Source organism: Chiloscyllium plagiosum, unplaced genomic scaffold (assembly GCF_037043375.1).
Source record: "Chiloscyllium plagiosum isolate Xiang-an unplaced genomic scaffold, Cpla_swu_hap1 HiC_scaffold_4, whole genome shotgun sequence".
Lineage (NCBI taxonomy): Eukaryota > Metazoa > Chordata > Chondrichthyes > Orectolobiformes > Hemiscylliidae > Chiloscyllium > Chiloscyllium plagiosum.
In genome coordinates this window covers 41,056,684-41,069,496 of record NW_028270142.1, presented here as the reverse complement: position 1 = coordinate 41,069,496, position 12,813 = coordinate 41,056,684, and the positions used below count along the sequence as shown (strand labels likewise).

General features: G+C 41.0%; 1 pseudogene; it reads left to right on the top strand.

Annotated features, from left to right (window-relative positions):
* The first annotated feature begins 792 nt into the window (after positions 1-792).
* Positions 793-2,228, top strand: LOC148150118 (uncharacterized; annotated as a pseudogene).
* The last annotated feature ends 10,585 nt before the right edge of the window (positions 2,229-12,813 follow it).

Here is a 12,813-nt window from a genome sequence, read left to right as displayed (position 1 = left end):
ATCAAAATTGGAGATGGTGGTGGGAGAGACAAAGAGTAACTCAGGGGACTGTGGCGATGAGTCCATGGAGGGATTTGTGAACAAAGATTTTAAATTAGAAGCATTGGTGCATCAGGAGACAATGTAGATCAGCAAACACAAGGATAATTGGGACAGGATGATAAGAAAGGACATGAGAAGCTCAACTCAGAGACAAGAAGGACAATGAGTTGGTGAAGAGTATGGTTCAGCTTCAGTCTACATGGAATCATCCGGAATTAAGAGAGTTTATACAGCAGGTACCAACACATGACATTGTGAATAAACATATGGCATGTGCGAAAAATAGAAATGTTTGAAGTGGATTATGTTATAGAGCTGGCGGGCTGTGATTTTATTATTGAGATTGTGAGCTGAGTGATCTGCTTCAAAATGAAGTAAGCTGAATGAAATCACAGCTGTGACAATGATAAGTCTTTTACTGCATTAAACACCCTAAATGGATACGGAAAGTGATACACAAACTCTAACTTCCACCCTGTACAACCGGACTGCAAGTCAAATTGATGAGATATGCAGTGGAGTTTCCTGTACCCTCACTATCAGCTGAGGCCCTGCCGACTCAGCTTCCAACAATCTCCACATCCCTGTACCTCCTTACACCCATTCACCATGCCTCCCCCATGTGGGTGCAACCTCCACATACACCCCATTCACTGTTATAGCTCACTGGAATATGGGAATCAGTGAGTGACTGCTCTGAATCAATGGACATATCAGAGGTTATGGAATCAGGGAGTGAGGCATGCGATGATGGTGCTGTTTATTCTGACAATTAATCTGAATTATCGTTCAGAGGCCGGGAGGTGACTGAGACAGTTTTATATGTGTGTGTGTGACTTCAGTCCCAGAGCAGCATGACTCACTCCTGACTGATGCAAGTCCCTCATCTGTAGTTGAATGGTGAAGGACATTAAATGGTGGTCTTGCCCACAACAGCCTATATTCCCTGCATGGGGATAATTCTCAGTGAACATTCCCACATCTACCATAATATTTCCTGTTATTACAGTCCATTCCATTTGAGCTTTCACTCAAATGCATCACATTTTACATAGTTATCTGACAGGTTTGTATCCTTTAATTGACAATATTGCAAAAGTTTCTCCTTGACTGACACTAAGTAAGAAATGTTAACCCTGTTCAAAATACCATCCATATTTAGTGCTGCACATGTACTCCTATATTACATAGAGATCTGGACTGTATATCATTGACACAAAGAGCGCTAGACAAATTCCACTGGTAATGTCATCACCTCATTCTCCAGATTCAGTGGGAGGATTGCCCTTCATGAAACATTCAATCAGCGCACCCACAAAACCAACTATGCTGAACTGAACTCTGTGTCCACATGACTGAAAAGTGTATCCCCCATGAGGTCCTGATCTCTCAATTTTCAAATGGCTATTATCCCAGGGAAGGACAAAGGAACCGCGACAAAGGCACTCTGTAGCTCTCTCTGTCCCCAGTGTTGTGAAGGATGAGTCTGGCCTTGTTGCTGCAGAATTCTTCAAGTAGCTGGACCATTTCACATCACCTGCCCTTCACGCAGAAATTTGCAAAGCAAAACACCTTTGACCACAAGTCCATCAGCAAGTGGTCAGTATGTAATGTCCTTGACGCCCTCCCTGAAAAGGAGGGGATGGATCCTATCATGTGGTTTCCTGAGCAGGCTACCAAAATCATTTGGCAGAAATCTTCATCACCAGAACTTTCCAACAAGCACCAAGACATTGTTTGGTTGATGGTGAGAATCTATCTTGTACACCGGTCATTCTGTGCCACTGCACACTGCCCTCAAAGCAGCTGCAGCAGAGGGGGTGGGGGGGTGGTTGAGACAATCACACATCTCCTGATGGAATATGCCTTTGCAAAGTAAGTCTGGAGAAAGATTCAGTGGCTTTTGTTAAGGTTTGTCCCTAGCAGCTCTGTGACACAGACTCTGTTCTACGGCTGTTCCCCTGGACATACACCGAGACAAACATTGACTGCACGTGGAGGACCATCAACTCAGAGAAAGACGCTCTTTGGTCTGCCTGAAACTTGTTGATCTTCCAGAACAAGGAATTGACCTTAACTGAGTGTTGCAGATGGCACATTCCAAGGTCCAGGATTACATATGGAATGATGCACTAAAGCCTGGGGCAGGTTCCGTCAAGACTCAGTGGGGAAAGACCACGGTATGAGGCCTTCCTGCTGACATTAAGTAGTTATTACACCTTCCTGGTATATCAAGTGCATGTAAATATAGTCTGGTTCAAGTGAGAGATGCCTTTTGTGTGTTTGGATAGAGACAAACTCCAAATTTTGTTTGTTTCCTTGATATGCTACTGTACAGAACCAACCTATATTTGTAACTATGAATAAAGTATATTTTAACATTTTAAAAAACTCTGTACCTCTCTTTGAAGTGCAGCTGCATTGACATCAATGACTGGGAGGAGTTTGCTACCAGTTATTCAAAATGGTGGCAACTTATTTCTCAAACAGCATCACACTTTGAGTCATATTGCCTTAATGATGAGGCGGAATGATGGTAGAGAAGGAAGGGAAAGGAAAAGAATCCTGATCACCACATTCTGCTGTCTCATGGGATGTCCTACCTCAGGCAACCAAACATCTGCACAATAGACAATAGGTCCAGGAGTAGGCCATTCAGCCCTTCGAGCCTGCACATCATGGAATGACCTGCTCGGTAACATAAAAATCCTTTACCAAAACTTATGACCCTGAGAAAATATCACCCACAATTCAACAGCTAGTGACAATGACCTATTCAGTCTTTGCTTTTCTTACGTCTGAAAATGCGGTCTTAGTTCTGAGCACGTGATAAGATGTTTAATGTGTTTTCAAGACATCTTGGATGCCCCTGCTGAGGATAGAATCTTAGCACCCCTATAATGTGAAAGCAAGCCAATCGGTCCATCAAGTCCACATCGACCCATCTGAAGAGCATTCCACCTAGACCCATTTCCCTACCCTATTGCACTTCCCATGACGAATCCAATTAGCCTGCATATCCCCGGACACTATAAACAATTTAGCACAGCCAATCCACCTAAGCTGCATATCTTTGGACTGTGGGAGGAAACCAGAGCACCCAGAGGAAACCCATGCAGATGCAGGGAGCATGTGCAGGTTCCACACAGACAGTTATCCCAGTGTACAATCAAACCCAGGTCCCTGGCACTGTGAACCCTAGGCACAATTGATAATTAATTTGAGGAGGGCTTGCTGTTCAGCAGGGAGTGCTTCAGCATCTGAGCCTGAAGCTCTGAATTTAAGTTCAGCTCCAAGACGGTCTGGTCACAAGAGAAGTGTTTGTAATGCATTTCAATCAGATTGATAATCATCCTGTTAGTTCCCTAAAGTGAAACAAGTATATTTGAAAATACCAAACCCACATTAGTTAATAGAAGCGACAGATAGGACCTGATTATCTGAGTTGGACGATCAGGCAATTTGCTGCTTATCAGTTCCATTTTTCTTATTAAAGTGTTAGGATTTCTGTCTTGTAATGAAAGACATTTATATAACACCTTTTACAGCCTCGGAATAATCAAAAGTGTTCCACAGCCAATGAAGTGGCTTTGAAGTGCCTTCACTGTTATCATGTAGGAATTGCAGCAGCTAATTTGTCCACATCAAGCTCCCTAAAGTATGATTACAACCAGAGAATCTGCTTTTGTGATGGAACAAATATTAACCAGGATACCGATGTGAACTCCTCTGCTCAACTTTAAATAGTATGTGAGATATTTTATGCCCACCTGACAGAGCAGATGGAACCTCTGCTTAATGTCTCATTTAAAAGATGTCAGCTCTAACACTGCAAATTTCCTTCTGAGAATCCCACAGCATAGCATTTACTCAGTAATACCACAGGGAGTATCAGCCCATACTCTGTACTCAAATCTCTGGAATGGACTTGAACTCATGCCTTTCTGCCTCAAAGGTTAGCAGGCTACCCACTGACTAACTTCCTTCCTGAAATCTGCTGGTAATTAAGATCCCCCCTTACCCCTTATACACAGTGCGCCAGCTATTACTTTGTTGGTTTGGTTTCTCAGGATAAGGTCACTAGATCAGAATTGAGAGAGTTGATCAACTAAGATTCTGTTGAATGGGGAAGCAGGGTTAAAAGGACAAATGGTGTTCCCCAGCTTATATTTTTCACTTTAAGTTCTTAGTCAAAATGTCTTTCTGCGCAATTCTTTGAAATTGGAAGAACAAGGTGAGAGTGCTGTTAAAAAGATGAATGTGATCCATGACATTTTCAATAGAGAAAGAATAAAAATGCAGAATGTGATATATTGGTTATGTCTCAGCTAGATCATTGTACACAATTCTGTACAGCCTACATTAAGAAAAGACGGAGTTCAATTTAGATACATGTGAGGTGCTGCATTTTGGGAAAGCAAATCTTAGCAGGACTTACACACTTAATGGTAAGGTCCTAGGGAGTGTTGCTGAGCAAAGGGACCTTGGAGTGCAGGTTCATAACTCCTTGAAAGTGGAGTCGCAGGTAGATAGGATAGTGAAGAAGGCGTTTGGTATGCTTTCCTTTATTGGTCAGAGTATTGAGTACAGGAGTTGAGAGGTCATGTTGCGGCTGTACAGGACATTGGTTAGGCCACTGTTGGAATATTGTGTGTAATTCTGGTTTTCTTCCTATCAGAAGGATGTTGTGAAACTTGAAAGGGTTCAGAAAAGGTTTACAAAGATGTTGCCAGGATTGGAGGATTTGAGCTTTAGGGAGAGGTTGAATAGGCTGGGGCTGTTTTCCCTGGAGCGTCGGAGGCTGAGGGGTGACCTCATAGAGGTCTATAAAATCATGAGGGGCATGAATAGGATGAATAGACAAAGTCTTTTCCCTGGGGTGGGGGAGTCCAGAACTAGAGGGCATAGGTTTAGGTTGAGAGTGGGAAAGATATAAAAGAGACCTAAGGACAACATTTTTACGCAGAGGGTGGTGCGTGTATGGAATAAGCTGCCAGACGAAGTGGTGGAGGCTGGTACAATTGCAACATTTAAGAGGCATTTGGATGGGTATATGAATCGGGAGGGTTTGGATGGAGATGGGCCAGGTGCTAGCAGGTGGGACTAGATTGGGTTGAGATAGCTGGTCAGCATGGACGAGTGGGACCGAAGGGTGTGTTTACATGCTGTACATCTCTATGATTCTAAAAGTGTCAAAGAGTGTGATGCTGGAAAGGCACAGCTGGTCAGGAAGCATCCAAGAAACAGGAGAATCAGGAATGAGGCTGATGGAGGGCTTATGCCAGAAATGTTGACTCTCCTGCTCCTCTGATGCTGCCTGACCAGCTGTGCTTTTCCAGCATCACACTCTTTGACTCTGATTCTAGCATCTACAGTCCTCACTTTCTCCTATTAAGAAAAGTGCCAAGGCTAGGAGCAGCTGCAGAGAATATTTACTGGAATGGGCATGAAAGAGTTAATGTTTGGATTATATTTAACTCAACCCCTTCGTATGACATTACATTCAGTCCTTAATAAAGACAATGAGTTTGACACTAGCTTTCAGCGGGTGCAGATGTTAGCAACACAGCTCCCAAGAATCCGGTAAATATGTCTGATTAGTTAAGTTCTTTTGCTTTGTGCTACCACGCAAAAGCTATCATATTAACTGACAACATTGTCTCTTTCATAAAGAAGTGGTGTATCCTCTGCCAAACTGATCATTTGGCAGGTCCTAGACAAAGGACGACTAGTGGCAGTGAACAACTGAACTACAAATTGGCAGAGATGGTAAGATGGCATCAAGTGCCATTAGAGGTAATCAGGGTGATGGTTTCACTGAGTAAATAAGGACAAATTACTTCCACAGGCAAATGGTTTGATAATCAGATTTCACTGATTGAAGGTGATTGGACAAGAGAGGGACATGGGAAGAAATCTTTTTACAGTGAATTGTGATCTGGAATGCACTGCATGAAAATGTCATCACTTCAATAGGAACTTTGAAAAGGAAATTAGAAAATTCAGGGGAAAATGCAAGACTATGAAGAAAGAGCAGAAGAGTGGATCTAATTAGAGAGTCTTTCAAAGAGTCTGTATAGATCTATTGACCCAAGTAGCCTTCTTGGTGCCATATCATTCCGTCATTATATAAATGCTTTGACCTAGCATCGTATTTCCAGGGCAATTTAGGAGGAAGCCATCCTAATGGGGCAGCTTTCTTCTGTCCCAGTACTTGGTGACATTGTCCCATGAAGTGGAACTCTTCCTTTCTTGAACATAAATCTTTCTGATACACACACACGCACATGCACACACAAAATACATGTCCAAGCTTTCTTGATCACAGAGAGTTCTCTTAAAAATAAGCTGCTTTGATATTTTCCTCTGTGGAAATCTTTGTTCTATCTAGCTAAATTGAGACCACCATATGGAAGAAGTTATGGAGATACCCATCATGTTGGCACTGCAATGCTCAGTACAAAAATGCTCCAATATGGAATTCCAGCATCATTTCAATCTGAAGGAACTCATATTTCCACTTGCACCAAAGATGGCTAAGCATCACTGGCTTCCAACATCAGATAGTGCAAAGATGATCTGTCCTGGCTTTGTATACAGATGATACCCTGGGACACAGTGGCAGAATTTGTTTAAACATTTTGTGTGAGGCTTACTTCACTGACTAGATATTAGATCAATTTCTGTCAGCTTCCTAGACTGTCATTCTAAAATAATTGTTATTTTAAGCTTCTGATGAGCAACCAAAAGATATGATTAACCTTGAATATTTGTGCTATAATTTTCAGATGATCTTTTTTTCACTGACATTTCAAGCTTCAAGATGAAGTGTTTTGGTACTTAATGGGATAGGAATTCATAACATCCTCACCAACCAATTAAATTATCCTCATCACTCTGTCACTACCACTTTTCCAGATGCGTTTTTGAAATAACCAACTATCATTATCATGAACATTTATTTATTTAATGACCAATGTATCTGGGGGTGGAATTGTGTAAATTATAATGATTAACTATTCCTTAATCATAGATTTCATTCATAAGAAGAAATCTGGAAATGGAATAATTATCTCGGCATTTCAAAAGAAAGGAATCATGAATAAATGAGCATTAAATAACTTCGATGACATTTTCTATAATATCCAGCTTTTTTTAATGAGTGCATGTGATGTGGGTGTTGCTGGCATTTATTTTGCATCCCCAATTGCTCTTCAGAGGATGATGGTGAGTTGATTCTTGAACTGGCAGTCCTCAGGGTATAGGAACACTCATGCTCTGTTCGAAAGGGAATTTCAGCAATTTGATCGAACGACACTGAGGTATGGTGATATATATCCAAATCAGAATGGAGAAGAACTTACAGATGGTGGCATTAACATGCAGCCCTTGCCTTTATGGATAGCGGGGTCTCTAGTCTGGAGGACCCTTGGTGAGTCATTGCAATGCATCATATGGATGATACACATATCACCATGCAGCAGCGATGTTGTAAATGTTGGTATGATGGATGTGAAGTCAATTAAACAGGCTACTTCATCCTGAATGGTGTCAAACCTACTGAATGTTGTTGGAGCTACACTTATCCAGGCAATTGGGGAAATTCCATTATACTCCTTGTAGATGGGAGATAGGCTTCTGGGATTTAGGAGATGAATGATGATGGTAAAATTCTTAGCCTCTAACTTGTTCTTGTAGCCAAAATATTTATATGGTCAGTCCACTTTCTGGTCAATGGTGATACCCCCCCCCTCCACCACCCCCCCGGATCTTTATAGTGAAGGATTTGATGATGGTAATGCCATTGAACATCAAGGGGCAATGCATAGTGTAACTTTGCACTGGGGCAGCATGCTGGAAATCAAACCCATTATTTCTGGCATTAACACAAACGTTAAGGAATTTTATCAAAGTTTATGCTGTCTATGGCTTATATAATAAAACTAAGAACTGTGGGTGCTGAATATATGAAACAAAAACAGAAATAGCTGGAGAAACTCAACAGGTCTGGCATCATCTATGGAGAGAAAGCAGAGTTAACATTTTGATCGAGTGACCCTTTTTCAGGAATCCCATGGCCTGATGATGATAGAAGATGGAGGTCAAGCTTGGTCATGAGGAAACAGATTAAAATTGAATGTAATTCTGCTGTTGTTGATAACCCACAATATCTCTAATGTTTTAGGTTTCAAGCTACTATAAACCTATCCCACTTAGCATGGTGCTTGTGCCACATAATACAATGGATGTTGTCCTCAGGGTTGAAAAATGTGGTGCTGGAAAAACACAGCAGGCCAGAAAAGAACCTGCAGGAAGAAGGGCTTATTCCCGAAACGTCGATTCTCCTGCTCCTGCTTCCCAGCTTCAAAATCTCCTTGGATGCTGCCTGAACTGCTGTGCTCTTCCAGCACCACTAATCCAGAATCTGGTTTCCAGCATCTGCAGTCATTGTTTTTACCACCGGATTGACTACTGGTTGCTTCCTTCAGTACAACAGTGACCACATTTTGGAAGCAATTCATTGGTTGTGAAGCACTCTGGAAGTAATGTCTTATCTGACCTCATACTCGAAGGAGCATCTATCCGTGTCAGTTTTGGTAGCAGTGACCATAGTCCTCATCAAAGGAAAATAAACAATTGCCTGTAATGACAGTAAAGCCTGTACTGGCCATAGGATAAAATTAGTTTCTGAGGGATTTTCCAATTCTTTCAAGGTCCTGTGAGTATGTTAGATTGATAATGATGAATTGACTATGGACAATGTTGCAGGCATTTACTCACAATTTTATTCTTCAGTTCTTTGTTTTTAACATCTCTCTCCTGCTCTGATAATTTATTCAATTACAGAACCACAGAAACCTACAGCATAGAAGGAGGCCATGAACCCTATTTAGTAATGTTTCTGTGACATTGCCTAGAACCAGCACCATTAATTTTAACAATATTGCCTGTCTCTTTGTTGGTGATGCTGGAAAGTTAAGCCCTTGCCTCTGACAGCACTGTGGTGAGAGTTACATTTGTTTTACTGCCAACGAGGCCATTAACAAACTCACTGGGGTTGCACATGTGGAAACTTAACAAGCCTCCAACTCATGGCCAGTCAGGAATATCCTGGTTTATTCCTTGCAATATTTCATATTTTATAAAAAGATTCAGAATTCATAAAGAAGTGCTGTTCCACTCTAGATTCTTTTCCTCTGATCTCTGTCGTCTTCTTCCAGCATCTGAGCAAAAAACTATATGTGAAAAGTATCGGAATGATTCTGTATTGGAACAATTTCTCTAATTACTGTAATTGATTTCTTTGTGACATTATATCATGGTACTGTTATTTCTTGATCAATAATTCAATAAGCTGAACATATTATTTGCAATCAGGACTAAAATGGCCAAAGAAATAACCAATATTATCCTTCTTCATTTTCATGCCTGGCATTTACAACTGTAGCTCCATCACCATTATCCAAGTAATGATTCAGTATTCAATATGCATGTTGTTTTAAAGCTCAGGCATGTTTTATTATTCTGAATCAAATTATGGATTCAATAGAAATCCAAAGTGGACTGTTTTGAGTCTTTTGAAAAATAACTCATTTGAAAAATATTTTCATACCTTTTGATTCGTGATGTTATTTGCACAGCTGATTTTTTTAAAAAAAAGTCACTGTTCCAGCTTAATCAAGATTTTGGGTCAAAGAGAGAAGAGGGAGAGGGAAAGATAGACTGCAGAGTGAGACTCTAGAGTTGGGTCAAACAATGCTGCCAAGCCACAACATCAGCCTTTTGTACTTTTGTTAAATATTTCTTTAAACTTTGTATGTTTATCTATTGTTAAAAAAAATGGTAAATGCAATCCTATCTACAAAGTTTTTTTATTAGCTCTTGCTGGATTCCAGAGAAAATTTCAAATAAAAAAACTCAGGGATTTCATGTCAGATTCTGTAACTGATAACCTGCACAGAATAAATTTTTATTGCCTTGTCCTCTAGTATTGATCAAAATGACCTTATTTTATGTCCCTATCTTATTTTCCAAATAAAATTCACTGCATTTGAAATATTTTTCACTTAACTGAAATAAGCATGGTAGTATGTCATGAAAGAATGTTTGAATTTTAATAGTAGGACTGCAAGTAGTTCTTGTGCCTTTTTAATCAGTATTATCACCAGGTGCTTTTCTTTCTTGAGACAGAGAGAGAGAGAGAGAGAGAGTTCCTAGCAGGTATACAGTGCTACAGCCTTCATTTCAGTATCTCGCTGTCAACATCTTGTTGAGTATTCTGCCTGCAGGTGTTATGTTTATAGGCTTGTTAATTGTATAAAAGGTTCCACCTCCAACACATGAACATTCTCTTAAATGTGTAGATCAAAAAAGGAGATGGAGGCCTTTCTGCACTTTTTCAGGAAGCTTGAGGGCTGGGCTTTTCAGTAACATGTTAATTTCAGTCTGATTGTTGTCAAATTCACATTGAAATTTGGTCAAAAACAAAAACAGAAAGTGCTGGAGAAACACAGTATGTCTCGCAGCATGTATAGAGAGACAAAAACAGAATTAACGTTTTGAGTCCAGGATGATTCTACTTCAGAAATTTGGCTACTTGTGGTCAGGTGGTGCTTGCAGCCACTTTAAGCATTTTTGGCTCAGTTTTTAAAACCATTTCAGTCCATGAAAGTCCCAGATATTAATTTGGGTATTTGGATGCAAAAATCAATAGTTCATATTTTGCATCATCATGTCAGGGTAGGTCATGAAATCTGTTTTCAGATAATTGAACCAACTGACAGAGTATTAGAATCCAAAACCACATGCTCCTAGTTGTATTAGAGCCAATTAAATAGTAGAAATGGATGTACTGCACTTATATAGCACCCTGAACAAAATAAACTGTCCCAAGTTGCTTCCTATGAGCAATTATCAAATAAAGAAAGAATGACACTGAGTTATGGAAGGAGATATTAGGACATTGATCGAAAGCTTGATTGAAAATCTATATTTGAAAGATTCTTTTCTAAGAGAAAGGTAGAGAGGTTAAGGGGGAGTTCCAATGGTGGAGAGAAGGAAATTGAAGATGTGCAAGAGGCAAGAATTGGAAAAGTGCAGAGATTTTGGAATGTTTATAGAGCTGGAGGAAATACAAGAGATAGGGAAAGGCCCAGGCTATTTTAGAATTTGAAAAGAAGAATGGGAAAATTCTCTTGCAAACATTCTCCCTGCAGAAAGGAAGACTTTGATTTATATAGCACCATTTTTTCCTCAGCGTTTGCCAAACCACTTCACAGCCAACAAAATACTTTTCTGGAAAGCAGTCACTGTTCTGAAGACAACAATTTCCGTATAGCAAGATTTCACAAATAAGACACTGTGGTTAGCACTGCTACCTCACAGCGCGAGACCCGGGTTCAATTCCCGACTCAGGCAACTGACTGTGTGGAGTTTGCACATTCTCCCCGTGTCTGCGTGGGTTTCCTCCGGGTGCTCCGGTTTCCTCCCACAGTCCAAAGATGTGCAGGTCAGGTGAATTGGCCATGCCAAATTGCCTGTAGTGTTAGGTAAGGGGTAAATGTAGGGGTATGAGTGGGTTGCACTTCGGCGGGTCAGTGTGGACTTGTTGGGCTGAAGGGCCTGTTTCCACACTGTAAGTAATCTAATCTAAGACGATAACAGACCTAATAATCTGTTTCCTTGGTGATGTTGTTCGAGGGTAAATTTTTGGGTACACTCTACTTTTCCTCCAGTAGTGCTAAAAGATTTTTTTAAAAACACATATGGGCAGAACCTAAATTTAAGACAGCAGTATTCTCAGGGTGATAATGCGCTCAAATCCTTGACTGAGGCTAAATTCATCTTCCATACCCACTTCAACTGAAGTGAAATAGGCACGAAGAGTATCCATACAAATGGATTCAAAATAAAGAATATAAATGCAATTAGAGAGCTGTCAATGTGAAGGAACAGTTCTGCCCCAATCCCAAACGAGCAGTTGTTCCTCAGCCTGAGGAATGGTATGTAAACTGAAACCTTAAGTGGTTAAAGACCTGTCTCAGGCAGTCATGATTTGGAGATGCTGGTGTTGGACTGGGGTGTACAAAGTTAAAAATCACACAACACCAGGTTATAGTCCAACAGGTTTAATTGGAAGCACTAGCTTTCTGAGCGCTGCTCCTTCATCAGGTGGTTCATCAACCTTCATCAACCACCTGATGAAGGAGCAGCGCTCAGAAAGCTAGTGCTTCCAATTAAACCTGTTGGACTATAACCTGGTGTTGTGTGATTTTTAACTTTGTCTCAGGCAGCCCTGTACAGAGGGCTCTTGTGGCACAGTGGGAATGAACCTGGTCCGGGTTCAAGCCCTGCCTGCTCTGGCGAGAACGGGACTTGCGAAACAAAAAATAGAAAATGCTGGAAAAACTCAGCTGCTCTGGCAAGAGTTAACGTTTCGAATTTAGCGCCCCCTTCTTCAGAACACAGGCCTGAGTGAAGATGAAGAAGTGACAAGTCGACAAGGGGAAACGGGGTGGGAGACTGCACCAGCTCAGCCCGCCTGCTGTAAGGCAAAATCACAGGGAAAAGCAAAGCGGAGAGTGGAACAATAAGGTTAAGAGGAAGGCTGATTGCAGTTATGTGACTGTGTGGACTAATTTGTGGAGCAGGAGGTGCTGGAGTGTGGCCAGGTCAGTGGATTCGTAACTGAGGGGGAGTTGGAGAGAGCGAGACAGATCGAATGAAATCATTCCCAGTTCGGAAAACTGGGGCAGTGCAGACTTTTAATGA